Below are 18,654 nucleotides of genomic sequence, written 5' to 3' on the forward strand. Positions count from 1 at the left end.
AGGAATATGTTGTCGACCCACCTAACTTGTACACTTGGCGAATGGGTAAAAAGATTCTTCTACCTTGGCAGATTTAGGTTTTCTTGTGGATGTGATAATCACTCCCTAAGAAGTGATGAAAACATAAGACTTTGTCACATAAACTAAAAATAAAAAATTAAAATTTTCACTCCACGGAAGACTGAACCAAGGACCTTTCACTTCGCAGCTGCGCCCGCTAACCCTGAGGCCACGGCACTCCGTTGTTGTACTTCCTTTATGTTGCATATCTTACACTTGGACTATTGAGTTTATATATTTTGCTTATTTTTTTCATAGTTCCACACAACTTCTTCCTGTTTTCTAGATTGATCTGTGTTCAGTTTTTCAAGGCCTATTCACTGTGCCAACTTATAACTAAATCTGAGGGGGGTGCGATGGGGAGGTTCCCTTGTCAGAGCTCAGGGGGGCAAGCCACAGAGCGCAACAGTCACTCAGCTGTTAGACTCTGAACTCGATAGTTTTTGATTTCCACCTGCTTATTCTGCTGATTACAAACCTGTCAGTGTTTCATCTCTACCTGCTAATGATGATAGCGGACTCGCCAGTTTTTCATTCTATTTGATCATTCTGAGAGCTATTCGCTGTGTACATTGGTAGAAAACAACTCAGTGTTCAAACTTCTATCGACTTGGTGTGGAGACCTCCCGTGGAAGGTGGAGCCGGAAGCACGATATTTGCATCTGCTGTCAGCGTGTGAGGCGCGAAGGGGCCTTTAAGCTTAACGTCCCCATCCGGTGGACGCATCACCAACAGCAGTGTGCCATGCGCTCACTACAAGAGACATTCTGGAGAGATTTGATATTTAAAACAGGACATTGGTGCAAAGTCTGATGCTCAGGAGCTTTAGACCACCGCCTCTCCTCCGCTTGTAAACCAGATACTGACCATGAAACTTTTTTCCACCTGCAGAATTCGAGCCAGCTGGCCGCTGGGTCAAGTGCCACAGCACAAATATGTGTTAGCGTCCTGGGAAATCGTGGTGGGTTAATAATCTTGGTCGTGGGTTTTCGTTCGTAGCTCCATCTACGACAACATAGTTGTAATGGCCATTATGTGTTGCTAATTAATTTGCACATCACTCGCTTGACACTGCCTCCATTTGCATAACAGAATTCTGCGTACATGGTTCATGGAGGGGGGAGGCGGGTGGGGCGAAGGAATGAAAAGCAAGGACTCAGACTAACAAAGGTACACTACTGGCCATTAAAGTTGCTACACCACGAAGATGACGTGCTACAGACGCGAAATTTAACCGACAGGAAGAAGATGCTGTGATATGCAAATGATTAGCTTTTCAGAGCATTCACACAAGGTTGGCGCCGGTGGCGACACCTACAACGTGCTGACATGAGGAAAGTTTCCAACCGATTTCTCATACACATACAGCAGTTGACCGGCGTTGCCTGGTGAAACGTTGTTGTGATGCCTCGTGTAAGGAGGAGAAATGAGTACCATCACGTTTCCGACTTTGATAAAGGTCGGATTGTAGCCCATCGCGATTGCAGTTTATCGTAACGCGACATTGCTGCTCGCGTTGGTCGAGATCCAATGACTGTTAGCAGAATATGGAATCGGTAGGTTCAGGAGGGTAATACGGAACGCCGTGCTGGATCCCAACGGCCTCGTATCACTAGCAGTCGAGATGACAGGCATCTTATCTGCATGGCTGTAACGGATCGTGCAGCCACGTCTCGATCCCTGAGTTAACAGATGGGGACGTTTGCAAGACAAGAACCATCTGCACGAACAGTTCGACGACGTTTGCAGCAGCGTGGACTATCAGCTCGGAGACCATGGCCGCGGCTACCCTTGACGCTGCATCACAGACAGAAGCGCCCGCGATGCTGTACTCAACGATGACCTTGGGTGCACGAATGGCAAAACGTTATTTTTTCGGATGAATCCAGGTTCTGTTTACAGCATCATGATGGTCGTATCCGTGTTTGGCGACATCGCGATGAACGCACATTGGAAGCGTGTATTCGTCATCGCCATACTGGCGTATCTCCCGGTGTGATGATATGGGGTGGCATTGGTTACACGTCTCGGTCACCTCTTGTTCGCATTTAGGCACTTTGAACAGTGGACGTTACATTTCAGATATGTTACGACCCATGGCTGTACCCTTAATTCGATCCCTTTGAAACCCTATATTTCAACAGGATAATGCACGACCGCACGTTGCAGGTCCTGTACGGGCCTTTCTGGATACAGAAAATGTTCGACTGCTGCCCTGGCGAGCACATTCTCCAGATCTCTCACCAATTGAAAACGTCTGGTCAGTGGTGGCTGAGCAACTGGCTCGTCACAATACGCCAGTCACTACTCTTGATGAACTGTGGTATCGTATTGAAGCTGCATGCGTGCTGGTAGCTAGCGACCTTCGGCGGTACAGTGCACCATCTCCAAAACTGAGTCAGAATCATAGTATAATGTAGGGCTTCTCGGATAGTGTTGTTATTGTGATGATTTTATTTGTATGGGCATTGAGCCTTGGTCTAAGTCAAGGATTATAGAGGAACGGCAAACCAGAGCTGAGTGGGCCTGTGTGTCGGACAGGCACGTTTCAGTGGAACAATGGAATTTTTAAGGGTCACCGACAGCTGGTGAAACGAGAATTGTTACAGGCTCCTAGAAAGCGGGAAATCTTTTCTATACATAGCTCTGACATTCACAACAAGATTCACAACCATTTTAAAAACTGTAGACTCAATTAGCAAAGTGTTGTGGGATTGCCTCCAGCCACACCACGTGAAAGTGCCTCCTGAAGATAATTTTCTAAATTCTGTAAATGATATATATAGAGTACAGTACTTCCAAAATGCAGTTGCTGATGTTGACAGGGAATGCATTCGTCCAATATGCCCAGAAAGTTCTGGTAGAGTTTTATAGCTACAAATATTTTCAATTAGTCGTACTACAAGTAGTTGCAGATCCTTGCAGGAAATTCATTATAATCGATATTGTGGGATTTGGGAAGGAAACCGCAGGTGGTAGATTTCATTTTTCTAGTGAATTTCCTTGATGATCAAGGGGAACGTTATACACCGGCATACTCTGCACTACCAAAGACATCAATTGTGTTGCCTTTTGTTGTCACTGGAGATAAAGCATGTCCATTGTTGAAGCATTTCATCAAATTTTGGGTTTTGAAATGATTATCTTGTTCTGAACTCAGGTTCTATTGGATTCTAAATGACTATAGATGCCAATCGGGGAGTTGCAGATTTTTTCATGTTGCTGACACACAGTTGTTCTGGTGGGAACTGGCTGCTTAGCTTTGCCCAACTTCAGTTTTCGATGCTTCCTAGCATTGTGCTTAGCAGTTTCTGTTTTCCGCCTCAATTGCTCGAAGCGCTGAATTCCTTCTCAAACATTGCGACATTATACTGGACGATTAAGTGCAGTAGTTTCCCAGTTACCAGTTTCAATCTGATATTTTTTCATGTTGTCCTCTAGTAAATTGTTGTATAGTTTCTTTGATCTTCCTAGTTTTCTTTGAGCGTCGCTTCCATAATTTGTTTTGCTAGACGGGATTCAGGAATATGAACAATGTGGCTCGTCCAACGGATATTATGCTAGATGAACATGACTTCGACGCTAGTCGATTTTGCTTCTTGCAAAACCCTGATATCAGTGTGCTTATCTTGCTATTTCACCCTTAGGCTCCTACTCAGGCAGCACTGACAGTACTTTCCCAGACATCATAAGTGACTTCTGTAAGTCGTCTGTGCTTCAAACCCATATGCGCGGGATAGTATGACTGTAGCTTGGTCGTAATGCTGATGTTATGGTTAGCAAAGACCCTTATCCGAAGATGAGCGACAGCTGTACTGGCACATTTGAGGCGGTGTTAGATTTCAGCATAAATATTTACATTTGCTGAATGATGGCTGCCAAGGTATGGGAAGTGTTTTATGTCCTGCAGGACTTTGTTTTGGACTGTGATTCTTCGGGGTATGGTGATAGAGTTGGTGCAGACTGATGGTCCGTAGTCTATGGAGATTGGTCACACCACCATCAAACACGTCGTCCATTTCTATGACCTTCGGCAGCTTCCCGTCTACAAGATGTAGTTCCAATAAATATTTAAAATAAAGTGGGAGCTATCACACAACCTTGCTTCAGACCACTTGTGATTTCGAAACTATACCCATGGCTATTGTTGACGAACCATGCCATTCATGTGATTCTTGAGTTTCTCCCGGCGTATTTGATAATCAAAATATCCACGGGTGTACTGCCGCTCTACAGTGTCCAACGGGCACAATATTTCGGCGATCATGCATGTCGCCATCATCAGGTGAACTGACGGACTGAGCTCCTGTGAACGTGCCGGCACGGAGATCCGTACGCTATGGCTGCTCAGAGGGAACTGGATTCGGTCGCGGCGGCGGCCGATTTAAATACCCTCCGCCCGCGGCGCGCTCCCTCCACCGTCTGCGGCCCGCGTCACGGTTGCGTGGTGGAACAGATTGCGACGGCGTCTGAGATGACGTCTGTGTGATGGCTCTGTCCGCCTTGGTCTCACAACTATACGTTTGCTCGATTTACTCATGATGAACCCAATCGCTGGTTCCCAAGCCTTGCTAAGATTATAGCCACAGTCACGGTTTATGAGGTCATTGGTGCGAATTTCGATGGCCTCTCTAACAACGCTGTCCCAGTATCTCGACGTCTGTACCAGAATCCTCGTGCGTTCGTACTCCATAGCGTGATTTTCCAACAAACTATTTTCAGCGACCGCCGACTTGCTCGGATACATCAGTCGAGTGTGCCTCTGGTGTTCACGGTATCGATCCTCGACGGTACGCATCGTCTGACCAATATACGACTTGCCACACTGACACGGAATCTGGTACACGCCGGCCTTCCTCAATCCGAGGTCATCTTTGGCGCTCCCCAGCAGTGCACGAGTTTTATTCGGAGGACAAAACACAGTTCCGACCCGGTGTTTCTTCAAAATGCGGGCGATTTTCCCCGAGAGGGCGCCTGCATATGGAATAAACGCAGTGCCTACCTCCTCCCTCGTGATTTCATCCATCTCCACAGGTTGTGCTGTAGTGGTTGGGCGGAGAGCACGTTGAATCTGCCACTCTGAGTACCCATTTTTTTTAAATACAGTTCTCAGATGTTCCAATTCCTGGGGTGGAGTCTCTGCGTCAGAGATAGTGCGCGCCCTATGTACTAGAGTTTTAAGTACCCCATTTCTCGGTGAAGGGTGGTGGCAGCTGTCTGCGTGCAAATACAGATCAGTGTGCGTTGTCTTCCGGACACCCCATGACCTAGGGTGCCGTCAGCCCTTCTCTTGACCAAGACGTCAAGGAAAGGTAATTTATCCTCCGTTTCAGTCGCCATAGTGAATTTGATGCTGGGGTGTATGGAGTTTAGATGTGTAAGGAAGTCAAGGAGTTTGTCCATACCGTGTGGCCAGATGACGAACGTGTCGTCCACGTAATGGAAAAAGCAAGTAGGTTTCTATTCGGATGACGACAGAGCTTCCTCCTCCAAGTTCTACATGTATAAATTCGCTACCACCGGTGAGAGTGGGCTACCCATGGCGACTCCCTCCGTTTGTTCGTAGTATTCTCCAGTAAAAAGAAAATACGTGGAAGTCAAGACATGCCTAAAAAGTTCAGTGGTATAGTTGTGACGACCACGGCGGACAGAGCCATCACACCAATGTCATCTCAGACGCCGTCGCAATCTGTTCCACCGCGCAACCGTGGCTCGGGGCGCGGACGGTGGGGGGAGCGCGCCACGGGCGGAGGGTATTTAAATCGGCCGCCGCGGCGATGGAATCCAGTTCCCTCTGAGCAGCCAAAGCGTACGGATCTCCGTGCCGGCACGTTCACAGGAGCTCAGTCCGTCAGTTCACCTGATGATGGCGACATGCATGATCGCCGAAATATTGTGCCCGTTGGACACTGTAGACCGGCAGTACACCCGTGGATATTTTAATCATGCCATTCATGTTATCGTGCTGCAGTCTGACAACATTTGTGTGCTTCACAGGACAGCCTATTTCAGCTAAGCTCGCCCAGAAGGCTTCTCTCTTGGCTGAGTCGAAGGCCTTGACAAGATCTATTCCATCTAATCCATCGGCTTTGTTGTCTTTGAGTTGCGTAATAGCTTTCAAAACTTCTCATAGAGAAGGGACGTCGCAATGATGAGTTTGTGTACATTCTTGCAGAATTGTGGAAAGTATGATTTCATTGCTCTCTGGGCCTTTATTCAAGAGTTCGTGGAAATGGTCCTTCTATCCTATCTTAATAGAATTTCTGCCCTTCAGAAGAATGGAACCATCCCTAGATTTAAGTGGCTCAAAAATGGCTCTGAGCACTATGGGACTTAACAGCTATGGTCATCAGTCCCCTACAACTTAGAACTACTTAAACCTAACTAACCTAAGGACATCACACACATCCATGCCCGAGGCAGGATTCGAATCTTCGACCGTAGCAGTCGCGCGGTTCCGGACTGCGCGCCTAGAACCGAGAGACCACCGCGGCCGGCTAGATTTAAGTGGGTTTAGACTTTGAACTACTGGGCCATATATTTTCCGTCATGCTGAAGAATGCTTGAGTTCACTTAGTTTCTACTAGATGTTGTTTGAAATATCGTCGTCTGCCATTAGTATTTCAGAGCACGAGTATTCCTTTTCACTTCTTCCTTCTCTCTTTGGTATTCCCTTTTCTTGACGACAGGCTTAGGACTGCTCCGCCAAACCTAGCGTGTCTTTCTCTTTTTGTTTAGTAGTGCCTCAATGTCTTCGTCATTTTCGTCAAATCAGTATTTGTGTTTGGTCTTGCAGTGTCAAACTGGTTCTTCCGCAGCTGACATTATTGGAGCCTCCGTTGTCGCCCAGTGATTTTTAGTGCTTTCAGTAGCCTTTCATCCAAAAGTTTCTAGAAATCTTCTTTATCGCTAGTGTCCTTAACACGATTTGCGTTCATTTTAGATCTTGCACGTTTTCTCCGTTTCCTATGTTGTCAGTGAACGTGAAGGCTCATCACAGACCGTATCCGTCGGTGGATCATCCAATAGTCCTTAGCACTTGCCAGTACTTTCGTGATTATGATATCGCGTTGGTCTTGGGAGCTCACAAATCGGGAATCGAACCCGGGTCCTTAGGATTGACATTCTGTCTCGCTGGCCACTAAGCTACCGGGGACGGACTGCCTAAAGATGTATTAAAAGCTATTTGCTCTGACTCCATTGTTCGTTCGTTCATGAGCATTAATAAGATTGTCTGCTTTTTACTCGAAACTTAATGTACTGTTCTCTGTTATAAAAGAGTTGCATTGAAATTACTATTGCGAACAGCGTGTCTCATTGCACACAATTACGTAAAGGCAAAACTAACTGGCTATCACTGTGTAGGAAATTAAATCAAAACTGTTAAAAACCACTTCAAAAATCAAACTGTGCACTGACCAAAAAGCTGAAACACTAAAATTACGAAGCAACAGTATGAAACGCACGCAGTTCATTGGCCAGTTAAAAACCTGAACTACAAAGAAAATGCGCAGTGGAAACGTGAGATGAGAATCGAAAGAACCAACAACATACGAAAAGGATGTCACCCGAAACATTACAGCAGCAACAGCAACAGCTAAAATATGATAAAGTAAAACTAAACTACTGAAAGAAAAATTGGGATGATTACCTCGTACCCCAAAAAACTTGTTACGTGTAGTGAAAATACTAATTTGTTCATTATAATGAATTATATTATAATGAATTATATGAATTATATTATAATGAAATATATTTTAATAAATTATGTTATAATGAATTATGTGTCACAAGAGCATAAACCTCACAGAAAACTAAAAACTTAACTTTCTTTACAAAAGTCCTAAAAGGTAATGCATTTACGATTATGTAAATCGAAATCAGTTAAACAGAAATGACCTAAACAGAGACTGGGAGGTGGACTGTTATGTTTGCAAGAATCGCTAACATTATCAGTGTGGGGCACGGCAACAATTATTACCTTCAAAATATATCCATAAAGCAAATCCATTCTCTGTGTTCTGTAAATGCTGTGTCTGTAAGACCTTGCATCAAATTGATAATTCAAATGTTGAAATGACTCTGAGTACTATTGTACTTAACATCTGAGGTCATCAGCCCCCTAGGCTTAGAACTACTTAAACATGACTAACTTAAGGACATCACACACATCCATGCCCGAGGCAGGATTCGAACCTGCGACGGTAGCAGCATTGTGGTTCCGGACTGAAACGCCTAGAACCGCTCGGCCACACCGGCCAGCGCAAATTGATCATTCCTAGCAATTCTCCTCCTCCAGTGTGCACTACGCTAAAAGTTCTGCCATCTTACTCCATTTTCAACACTCGACTGCTCTCCACTCTACAACTGAGCCATAGATATACAAGTTCAGAGATACTACTGTCACTGCCATGAGTCGACTATTCTACAGATATCACAGCTTCTCACTTGTAACATGAAATTCATGAAATTTCCACTTATTCTGAAACTATCGCCAAATAAATGCCTAGTCCACCTGTATATGTCCGTCCTTCAGTATTAGTGATAACTAAGATGTGCTCTGAGCATTTCGTGAGAAAAGAAGTTTCGTTACAATTGACAATTGCACTCCTATAACTCCCCTTCTTCAGTAACTTTGTGCCGTAGGGTTGAGTCTTTATCGGTTCATGTGTTTAAGTCTCCCAAGAGAATGAATTTGTCAGCTTGGACTTGTTAGAAGCATTCCAAGTTGGGAGTAGAAGGCTTCCTTTTCATCGACTTTACAAGCGATGGTCGGAGTGCATGCACTGATAACTGTGACTCGTTGGTTACTCGTGAGTTTGAAGCGTAAGTAATGAGTCTTCAACTTACGCAAGAGGGTAGTTCATAAAACTGAGGAATAAACTCATTTTCGACAATAAATCCGACACCATGAACGAGGGGGGGGGGGGGGGTCATGAATTTCTTCTACTTTTCAAATGAACTGTAGCCGTTTCCTCGTTCTTTGATGTGTCCTTCGCTTGGTCTTCTACTCTCATTCAGTGCTACAATATCGATCTTACGTCTTTTAATTTCACAAGAAAGAAAGTTGTACGCCTTACTGGCCGATTTATCGTATCATTATCCATTAGAGTTTGGATGATCCAAGCAGCAGTTCATCTTTGTATTCTGTCGCCACATATGTTATTTCATCTGATTGTCACTTCCTAATCGGTTCAAAATTTAGGCTGACTATGTTCTGGACACAATTTATAACACTTACGATTCGGAGTTCCTGAATAGACCTGCTCAGTCACGAACGCAGAACACAAGTTACTTTACAGCCTCCCCTCAAACAAAATAGTAATGACACATTTCTTGAGAGCTTGTAGACCTGTATCCAGTAGCAGTTACGACGACTGGAGATTCCGAACCTTCATCTGCATTTCAAGCCTTTAGTGTAGTAGAGAGAGGCTCCTTGTACTGAGAGTATGTCCAGGATTTTGTACTGTGGTTTACTCCCTTAGCCTTTTAGGACCACAAAACAGTTGGTTGCGTCTCTTTTAACCCAGAAAGATGGGAGCTCCACCGATAGGAATTCCACATTCTAAGCCTTCGCCATCGCTGGGGTCTTCACCAATCGTGACAATTGCCCTCACCAATGGTTTTTTAAGAGGTTCCGCCCCTCCCCCTCGTCCTTTCTCAACCGGACTTGGGATCGGCTATGTGTTTTTTGATCCAGGGACAGAACATCTCAAGAAACGCTTCACCAGATCACGACGTTCAATTAAATGTGCTTTTGGAATAGTGAATGCTTAGTGAAGCGTATTAGGGAAATCAATAAAAACATCGCCAGAATTAGCTCACAATATTGAGAAACGTACATATTCTCCATAACACTGTCATTGACCTAGAAGTATCCGTGAGCGTCGATTGGCATGCACAGTAAAACTCGAGCGTTCCATGCAAGACACTTAACAGACAGGGTGAAACTTTGAGCTCCAATTAATGATGCTCTTCAAATGAATAATAAAACATGCTTTTCATGTTTTTATCAGCTAAGCAGCTTCAACTTAATTATTGCTTGTCATTTTAAGACAATAGATGAAATAAGAGACTAAGGAAATGTATTCTGTACTCCCAGTTTGTAATTCTGCTGCCGCCTCATCAGATAAATCATATGAGATGAATCACTTACGATAATAGTTGTTTCGCTGGGACGCCGAGTGGAAACAGCTACAACGAAGGCTTCCGCAAATGCCATTTTCTCAAGAGTACGACAAAAGAACACAAACGCCAGTAACAGTACTTTTTCTGCTACCCGCAGCAAGAGCTGAAAACTGCATGCGTTGCCCGAACGCAGCCAGAGCTACCTGATCGCTCTGGTCACGCTCTGAGAAACAAACACGTTTGCTTCACTCAGCGCCGCCCTCTGCCACTCTGCTAAGCACCTACAGGGTGTTTCAAAAATGACCGGTATATTTGAAACGGCAATAAAAACTAAACGAGCAGCGATAGAAATACACCGTTTGTTGCAATATGCTTGGGACAACAGTACATTTTCAGGCGGACAAACTTTCGAAATTACAGTAGTTACAATTTTCAACAACAGATGGCGCTGCAAGTGATGTGAAAGATGTAGAAGACAATGCAGTCTGTGGGTGCGCCATTCTGTACGTCGTCTTTCTGCTGTAAGCGTGTGCTGTTCACAACGTGCAAGTGTGCTGTAGACAACATGGTTTATTCCTTAGAACAGAGGATTTTTCTGGTGGTGGAATTCCACCGCCTAGAACACAGTGTTGTTGCAACAAGACGAAGTTTTCAACGGAGGTTTAATGTAACCAAAGGACCGAAAAGCGATACAATAAAGGATCTGTTTGAAAAATTTCAACGGACTGGGAATGTGACGGATGAACGTGCTGGAAAGGTAGGGCGACCACGTACGGCAACCACAGAGGGCAACGCGTAGCTAGTGCAGCAGGTGATCCAACAGCGGCCTCGGGTTTCCGTTCACCGTGTTGCAGCTGCGGTCCAAATGACGCCAACGTCCACGTATCGTCTCATGCGCCAGAGTTTACTCCTCTATCCATACAAAATTCAAACGCGGCAACCCCTCAGCGCCGCTACCATTGCTGCACGAGAGACATTCGCTAACGATGTAGTGCACAGGATTGATGACGGCGATATGCATGTGGGCAGCATTTGGTTTACTGACGAAGCTTATTTTTACCTGGACGGCTTCGTCAATAAACAGAACTGGCGCATATGGGGAACCGAAAAGCCCCATGTTGCAGTCCCATCGTTCCTGCAATCTTAAAAAAGTACTGGTCTGGGCCGCCATTTCTTCCAAAGGAATCATTGGCCCATTTTTTAGATCCGAAACGATTACTGCATCACGCTATCTGGACATCTTCGTGAATTTGTGGCGGTACAAACTGCCTTAGACGACACTGCAAACACCTCGTGGTTTATGCAAGATGGTGCCCGGCCACATCGCACGGCCGACGTCTTTAATTTCCTGAATGAATATTTCGATGATCGTGTGATTGCTTTGGGCTATCCGAAACATACAGGAGGTGGCGTGGATTGGCCTCCCTATTCGCCAGACATGAACCCCTGTGACTTCTGTCTGTGGGGACACTTGAAAGATCAGGTGTACCGCCAGAATCCAGAAGCAATTGAACAGCTGAAGCAGTACATCTCATCTGCATGTGAAGCCATTCCGCCAGACACGTTGTCAAAGGTTTCGGGTAATTTCATTCAGAGACTACGCCATATTATTGGTACACATGGTGGATATGTGGAAAATATCGTACTATAGAGTTTCCCAGACCGCAGCGCCCTCTGTTGTTGAAAATTGTAACTACTGTAATTTCGAAAGTTTGTCTGCCTGAAAATGTACTGTTGTCCCAAGCATATTGCAACAAACGGTGTATTTCTATTGCTGCTCGTTTAGTTTTTATTGCCATTTCAAATATACCGGTCATTTTTGAAACACCCTGTATCTGCTGGGAGCGCCACTATAATCACGTGCACTGAGCAGCACTGGTTTGTTTCAGCAACGCTGTTCCACTCGCCGCACCGTACTGCTCTCGTACTACAGCGCTAAGGCAGCCTAAGGCATGTTTCTGTCCCTTACGTTCATCACCTAATCCTGGAGACACCCTCCGAGCTATGAAGACTTCATTAACTGCCCATACAGGGCAGACAGAGCACCATCTAGCTGAGACAGTTCTCCAGCAGGACAATGCCACTGTACTTGCACTGGCGCCAGCCGAAGGCAGGGCTGGGGCAACAGACTGAGGGGACGCATCTACGCAATGGAGTTGTAGACTGGGCATTCTGTGCTGCACCACGACTGATAAAAATTTACAAGATTTCGTGTTCACTGATACAGCAAATAGGCCTGTGACCTACTTCCATCGACCGCCTCGGTCATAAAAGAAACTCTGGCGTCTGAGAAAGAATCTTTATTACACCTCATAGGACTAGCATGCTCCAAGGCACAGGCAATTTAGATATCGCTCTTTAAGAGTGTATCTGTTTGCTGTTGTGGGAAGCGACGTGACTTCAGAGAAAAACAACTTCTCCCACGGCGAAAATTTAAAAAATCCAGTGATTGGCAGGTTCTTTTTCTTCCAGAGACGCAGGTTCCTTAACTATTGCACTGGTTGGACATAAGTTTGTGCTGTTGTGTAGGAGGGGAGATTTAGCGCCTCTAAAGCCCTATGATTGGCTCAAGACGGGGTGAAGGTGGTGTCATTTGTGCACTTGGTGGAAAAACGAAATTGTTTTCTCTTGGAGAGTGTGACGCACTCGGACTCTGGACTTTGGTCTGGAAGCAACTTCTGGTCGAAGCTCTGGCATGTGTTGGTGGTACGTGGGACATTTCCTAAGACTGACCTCACTTGCGAGGAGTTAGACTGGGGACCCTGTGGTGAACTTCTTGCCGTACAGACAGTGTGACTTCAAACGTCTCGGACTACTTGTTTGCTGAGCGCACACCCGTTCGTTTTTGGTTTACCATTCTGGATGTTTGGTATCCTTGTGCGCTCTGTCATATAAGTGTACCAAATTGGTCCTTGCTACAACCAGCAAACGAGTGTGTGACACACTAAAATCTACCATGATTTCAGGGCTCTGGCAGAGAGTAAATTGCGATCCCTCTGCCTGATAGCATGATCGTGAGATTTTGCATTTCTTTCGTGGCCATAATCGATTCACAGGCACCGCCTTACTCCTCGCCCCCAACGCACACACCTCGCCAACTGCAAGTTACATCGCTGCACGAAGCAAACATGGCAATGTACTGCTGCTCCGGCCTTGTCAGGGTGTACAAATCACAATCGCCACTTGTTCTCAGTTTCTGCAGATTATCGTACAAAGTCTGGTCAGCGTCAGATACATTCAGATTGCGCTATTCACACTTTTAGGAATAGCTAGACTCACCTTTGCCACCAAGGTTCCTTGTTCATTGTGGTCTTAAACCACCTGTAAGTTCTTTACGATATTTTGTCATAATGTGTTTTGCTTACATTAGGTAAGTCTTTGTTTTTGGGAAGATAAATGTCAGTAAACTAGGTTTTGCATACATTCTAAATCATTTTTATAAAGCCCCCAAACAGGATTAACTTTCAACCTCAATGGAAGCTAACGTAGAGAAGGCCAAAGTACTGTATACAGTATTCCGGAAATGTTTCACTGTGTAAGATCGTAACACGGTTCCTCATTTCAGTCACAGTGTGACCCTCGAATTTGTGGATATTCTAATAAGTGATCAAGAAACAAACAATCAACTAAAATCATCCAACAGTGGAAAGGCATCTAGACTAAATGAAATACTTACAAGATTGTACATAGATTAAGCGAAAGAAATTGCTCCCCTTGGAGCCGCCATTTATAAAAGACAGATTAGCGAAAATATTTCCACTAATTGTTTAATAGCGTGTTGGTACGCATTCGAAACGAAATACAGCGTTGATTCTGCGTAGTACGGGAAGTTTTATGAAAATTGTTCTTAGCGTATATTGCGTACGAAAAGTTGTGTGTGATGTTTAACATCAGTGAGACTCTGCATAAATGGACCATAACCGGCTGATGTGGCCGAGTGGTTCTAGGCGCTGCAGTCTAGGTTCGAATCCTGCCTTGGGCATGGATGGGTGTCATGTCCTTAGGTTGGTTAGGTTTAAGTAGTTCTAAGGTCCAGTGGACAGATGACCTCAGAAGTTAAGTCCCATACTGATCAGAGCCCGTAGAACATTTTTTTTTTTTGACCATAAAAAAACTTAGTCAACAAAACGAAGCAAAACCTCATACATTGAAGACATTACGTAAAAATGACACAGTACAAAAGCAAAACAAACTTTAAAAGTGAATCGTTTCTCGATGCGCGTCGTGTAAAATATGAATAAAAAATCGTGACTGGTATAAGAAATTATATTTATATACAAAGCCATCATACACTATTGGCCTTTAAAATTGCTACACCAAGAAGAAATGAAGATGATAAACGGGTATTCATTGGACAAATATATTATACTAGAACTGACATGTGATTACATTTTCACGCAGATTGGGTGCATGGAACCTGAGAAATCAGTACCCAGAACAACCACCTCTTGCCGTAATAACGGCCTTGATACGTCTGGGCATTGAGTCAAACAGAGTTTGGATGGCGTGTACGGGTGCAGCTGCGCATGCAGCTTCAACACGATACCACAGTTCATCAAGAGTAGTGATTGGCGTATTGTGACGAGCCAGTTGCTCGGCCACCATTGACCAGACGTTTTCAATTGGTGAGAGATCTGGAGAATGTTCTGGTCGGGGTAGCAGTCGAACATTTTCTGCATCCAGAAAGGCCTGTACAGGACCTGCAACATCCGGTCGTGCATTATCCTGCTGAAATGTAGTGTTTCGCAGGGATCGAATGAAGGATACAGCCACGGGTCGTAACACATCTGAAATGTAACGTCCACTGTTCAAAGTGCCGCCAATGCGAACAAGAGGTGACCGAGACGTGTAACCAATGGCACCCCATACCATGGAGCCGGGTGATGCGCCACCATGGCGATGACAAATACACGCTTCCAATGTGCATTCACCGCGATGTCGCCAAACAGGGATGCGACCATCATGATGCTGTAAACAGAACCTAGATTCATCCGAAAAAATGACGTTTTGCCATTCGTGCACCCAGGTTCGTTTTTGAGTACACCATCGCAGGCGCTCCTCTCTGTGATGCAGCGTCAAGGGTAACCGCAGCCATGGTCTCCGAGATAATAGTCCATGCTGCTGCAAACGTCGTCGAACTGTTTGTGCAGATGGTTGTTGTCTTGCAAACGTCCCCATCTGTTGACTCAGGGATCGAGACGTGGCTGCACGATTCGTTACAGCCATGCGGATAAGATGCCTGTCATCTCGACTGCTAGTGATACGAGGCCGTTGGGATCCAGCACGGCGTTCCGCATTACCATCCTGAACCCACCGATTCCATTATTCTGCTAATAGTCATTGGATCTCGACCAACGCGAGCAGCAATGTCGCGATACGATAAACCGCAATCGCAATGGGCTACAATCCGACCTTTATCAAAGTCGGAAACGTGATGGTACGTATTTCTACTCCTTACACGAGGCATCACAACAACGTTTCACCAGGCAACGCCGGTCAACTGGTGTTTGTGTATGTGAACCTTTGCTCATGTCAGCACTTTGTAGGTGTCGCCACCGGTGCCAACTTTGTGTGAATGCTCTGAAAAGCTAATCATTTACATATCACAGCATCTTCTTCCTGTCGGTTCAGTTTCGAGTCTGTAGGACGTCATTTTCGTGGTGTAGCAATTTTAATGGCCAGTAGTGTACTGTCGCACGTCAACCAACGACCATTGCTGCTGTTGTCAACCAAGCCAGCCGGACAATGTAACGCCCTACCACAAGAGCATGTTACACAGCCTGCGCTGCCATCAGTGGCAACCACGTGCCACACCGAGGACACGTCCCTGCTTTTGTAATGTCCAGATGTCACGGTGGCTGGTGTGTAACGAGTGTCTTTGAGTGAAAATGTCATTTCTAATCGCCTCATTGTGTTTGCCTTCCAATTAACTTATGACTATTCTAGAGCACTTCTTTCGATTTATGGACCTAGCTTCATCGAGATAAATTACTTACGAGTAGCACATCTTGCGTAAGTTACTTTCGTTCTTAAATTTGGTGCAACCGCAAATGTTTGTTCTTATCGGATCGAGAACGAAAGATGGAAAGGCATTCGGCGAGAACCCTAATGGCATGTTATGGGCCCATTACTGTTTACATTATACGTCAGTCATTGTCTCCTTGAAAACGTTTGTAGCTCCACTGACATTACTGTTGTCTACGGGATAGTTGGAACGGCAGAATGTCGAAAATACAGGTATAGCTGGGAATAATCGATGATTGGTAGGGTGCCTGGTCGCAGCTTATCCTCACTACAAACATATGCTGCATTTTTCGTCGAAATTGGCAAAGATGTACTTTATGATCTATTACGCTATAAGTGTGAACCGTGTCGTTTGCTACGGTTTGTGTTTTTCCCTTGGTTTATTCCGGTTAGGAGTTTCCGCGCCTTCCTAGAGGGCGTTCCGGAGCCTTCGCGAACGCGGTGCTAGCGCGCCCGCTGGGAGGAGGCGCCGTCTGCCGTGCGGATGGCGGATGGGGGAGTTGAGACGCGTGTTTGGCCCGGGACGTCCGTTCTGCAGAGTGGCCCAGAAACCCGGGGCGTGGGGACACAAGAGGCCGTAAATCTGCGGACAACGTTAGGTTTCCGTTCATGGGCTGGGGAAGCTATGGAGACCGTCTGCGGCTGCCAATAACCTCCAGACGGTGGTGTCGTCACTGAAAGTAAGATTTTTCATCTAGTTAGTGCAACGGTCATCGTCTGGCGGGGCCAATCGCCCGGTGTTGTGGGAGCTATTAATAACTGTGTGGAAACGTTTCTCTGCTTTGAGTTTCTGATCGGAAATTGCCTTGGGTGTGTTACTGCCCCCTTTGCTTGATCGTGCATTTGAACGCCGTGCTGACTTAAGGCGCACGTCGTAAAGAAACAAAAAAACAAAACAAAAAATTTTGGCGGTGGACATTCTGCAAGCCGTTGTTTTCCCGTGGTTGGCGTACGTCACTGTCTGGCTAAACACGTTGTAAAATGTTAAATAACCTTGCGCTCTCTGGCGGAGAAATAGAGTCAATTAATTTTATGGATGTATGAAATGCGAGATAATGTTAATGTTCGCCAATATCTGTTATGTTTTGGTACGTAGGCATATTTAACTTTAGTCGTTGATATTGTGTATATATTCTTGTGTTAAGGAGTTTAGTCCCCGTGGCATTTAACTGCTCTATTTAATTATATTTAAGGTAGTGCTAGAGTTTCTGACTGATGTCGGTTGCTCGGTCTGTTTCATATGTTAGGGCTATTGTGTAGAGACCGTTGTTGACTTGCTCTCCTCAGTTCCGAAGTCCCGTATTGATACTACGGCGGTAGTTCTGCCGGAATCTCATTTGCAGAAGTTATCAATTCTTGTGAGCACAAATAAAGCTACCTTTGCCTTTGTAATTTTCGTCTCTGGCCATCAAGCTTTGGTTAATCATTAAAAATCGCCAACTCGTCTTCGTCCAACCTAGTGGTTCGTGTTAGACGAATTCACTTTCCTCCTCCTGGTGGAGCCATCCTCTTTCCCGTTCCACGCTGGGGTTAGAGTTGCCCGAGTGTCTATTGCCACTCAGTGTTCCAAGAGAATAAAATAAGAGGTTAATTATGTACTCCACCGTGATACTCGAGAAAGGCGAATTAGAGTAGTTCTGGATAACCTAAGTATTGTAGACTATTAAGATAGTTCTAGGTTTGGAGAAATTGCTGTTTGGTAAAATTTTGGCTTCTGTGTCGGTAATCCGGCGTAGTCCACAATCCAACATTGTTATAGAACTGAAAGATTTGGTTTTGATGCATTTGCTGAGACGTGACATAATTGTTTGCTATTAATGTTAATTGCTTTAAAAGAAAATCGTCCTTAATGGTGTAACATTTAATGCACGTCTGATTGTCCCCTATGTCACCTACTGACTTCATTCAGTGACTGAAAAGGTGATCCTTGCTCAAGTTTACAGGACTTAATTAACCGTTGATCTTTATTGTTTGAGGTCTTAAAATATGCTTGTTAAAAAGGAATAATCTTAGATTCCTATTGTTTATTAAGTAATTCTTAAGTTATATAGCAAATATTAAGAGTGCAAATATTCTCTCGTTGTTACACTTGCTTGTTCTGTGGTTTACACTGAAGGGCGTGACAAATGCAAAATCCAAAGTGAAGCGTTGGGGCGAATTAATCCTTTCCTCTATCATTAACGTTAAAGATAACTGATCGTTTGTCGTATGTTATTGAAAGTGGTTGGGAGAACTGTTTATTGATTGACCCCGTAGAGAGAGTAAATTAAAGTGATAATACAGCGCAAACAGTAATTTGGATAATGTGCCTGGGAGCAATAGCCCCAAACGACATAAAGTGGACTGATCCCACAAAGATATTTTTGGTTGAAAACCAGGTATCACGCTGAGATTCCCTGGAAGAATCTTAAAGAAGTATTATTCATTGAATTGTAAGATCAC

Source organism: Schistocerca piceifrons, chromosome 1 (genome assembly GCF_021461385.2).
Source record: "Schistocerca piceifrons isolate TAMUIC-IGC-003096 chromosome 1, iqSchPice1.1, whole genome shotgun sequence".
Taxonomy (NCBI): Eukaryota; Metazoa; Arthropoda; class Insecta; order Orthoptera; family Acrididae; genus Schistocerca; species Schistocerca piceifrons.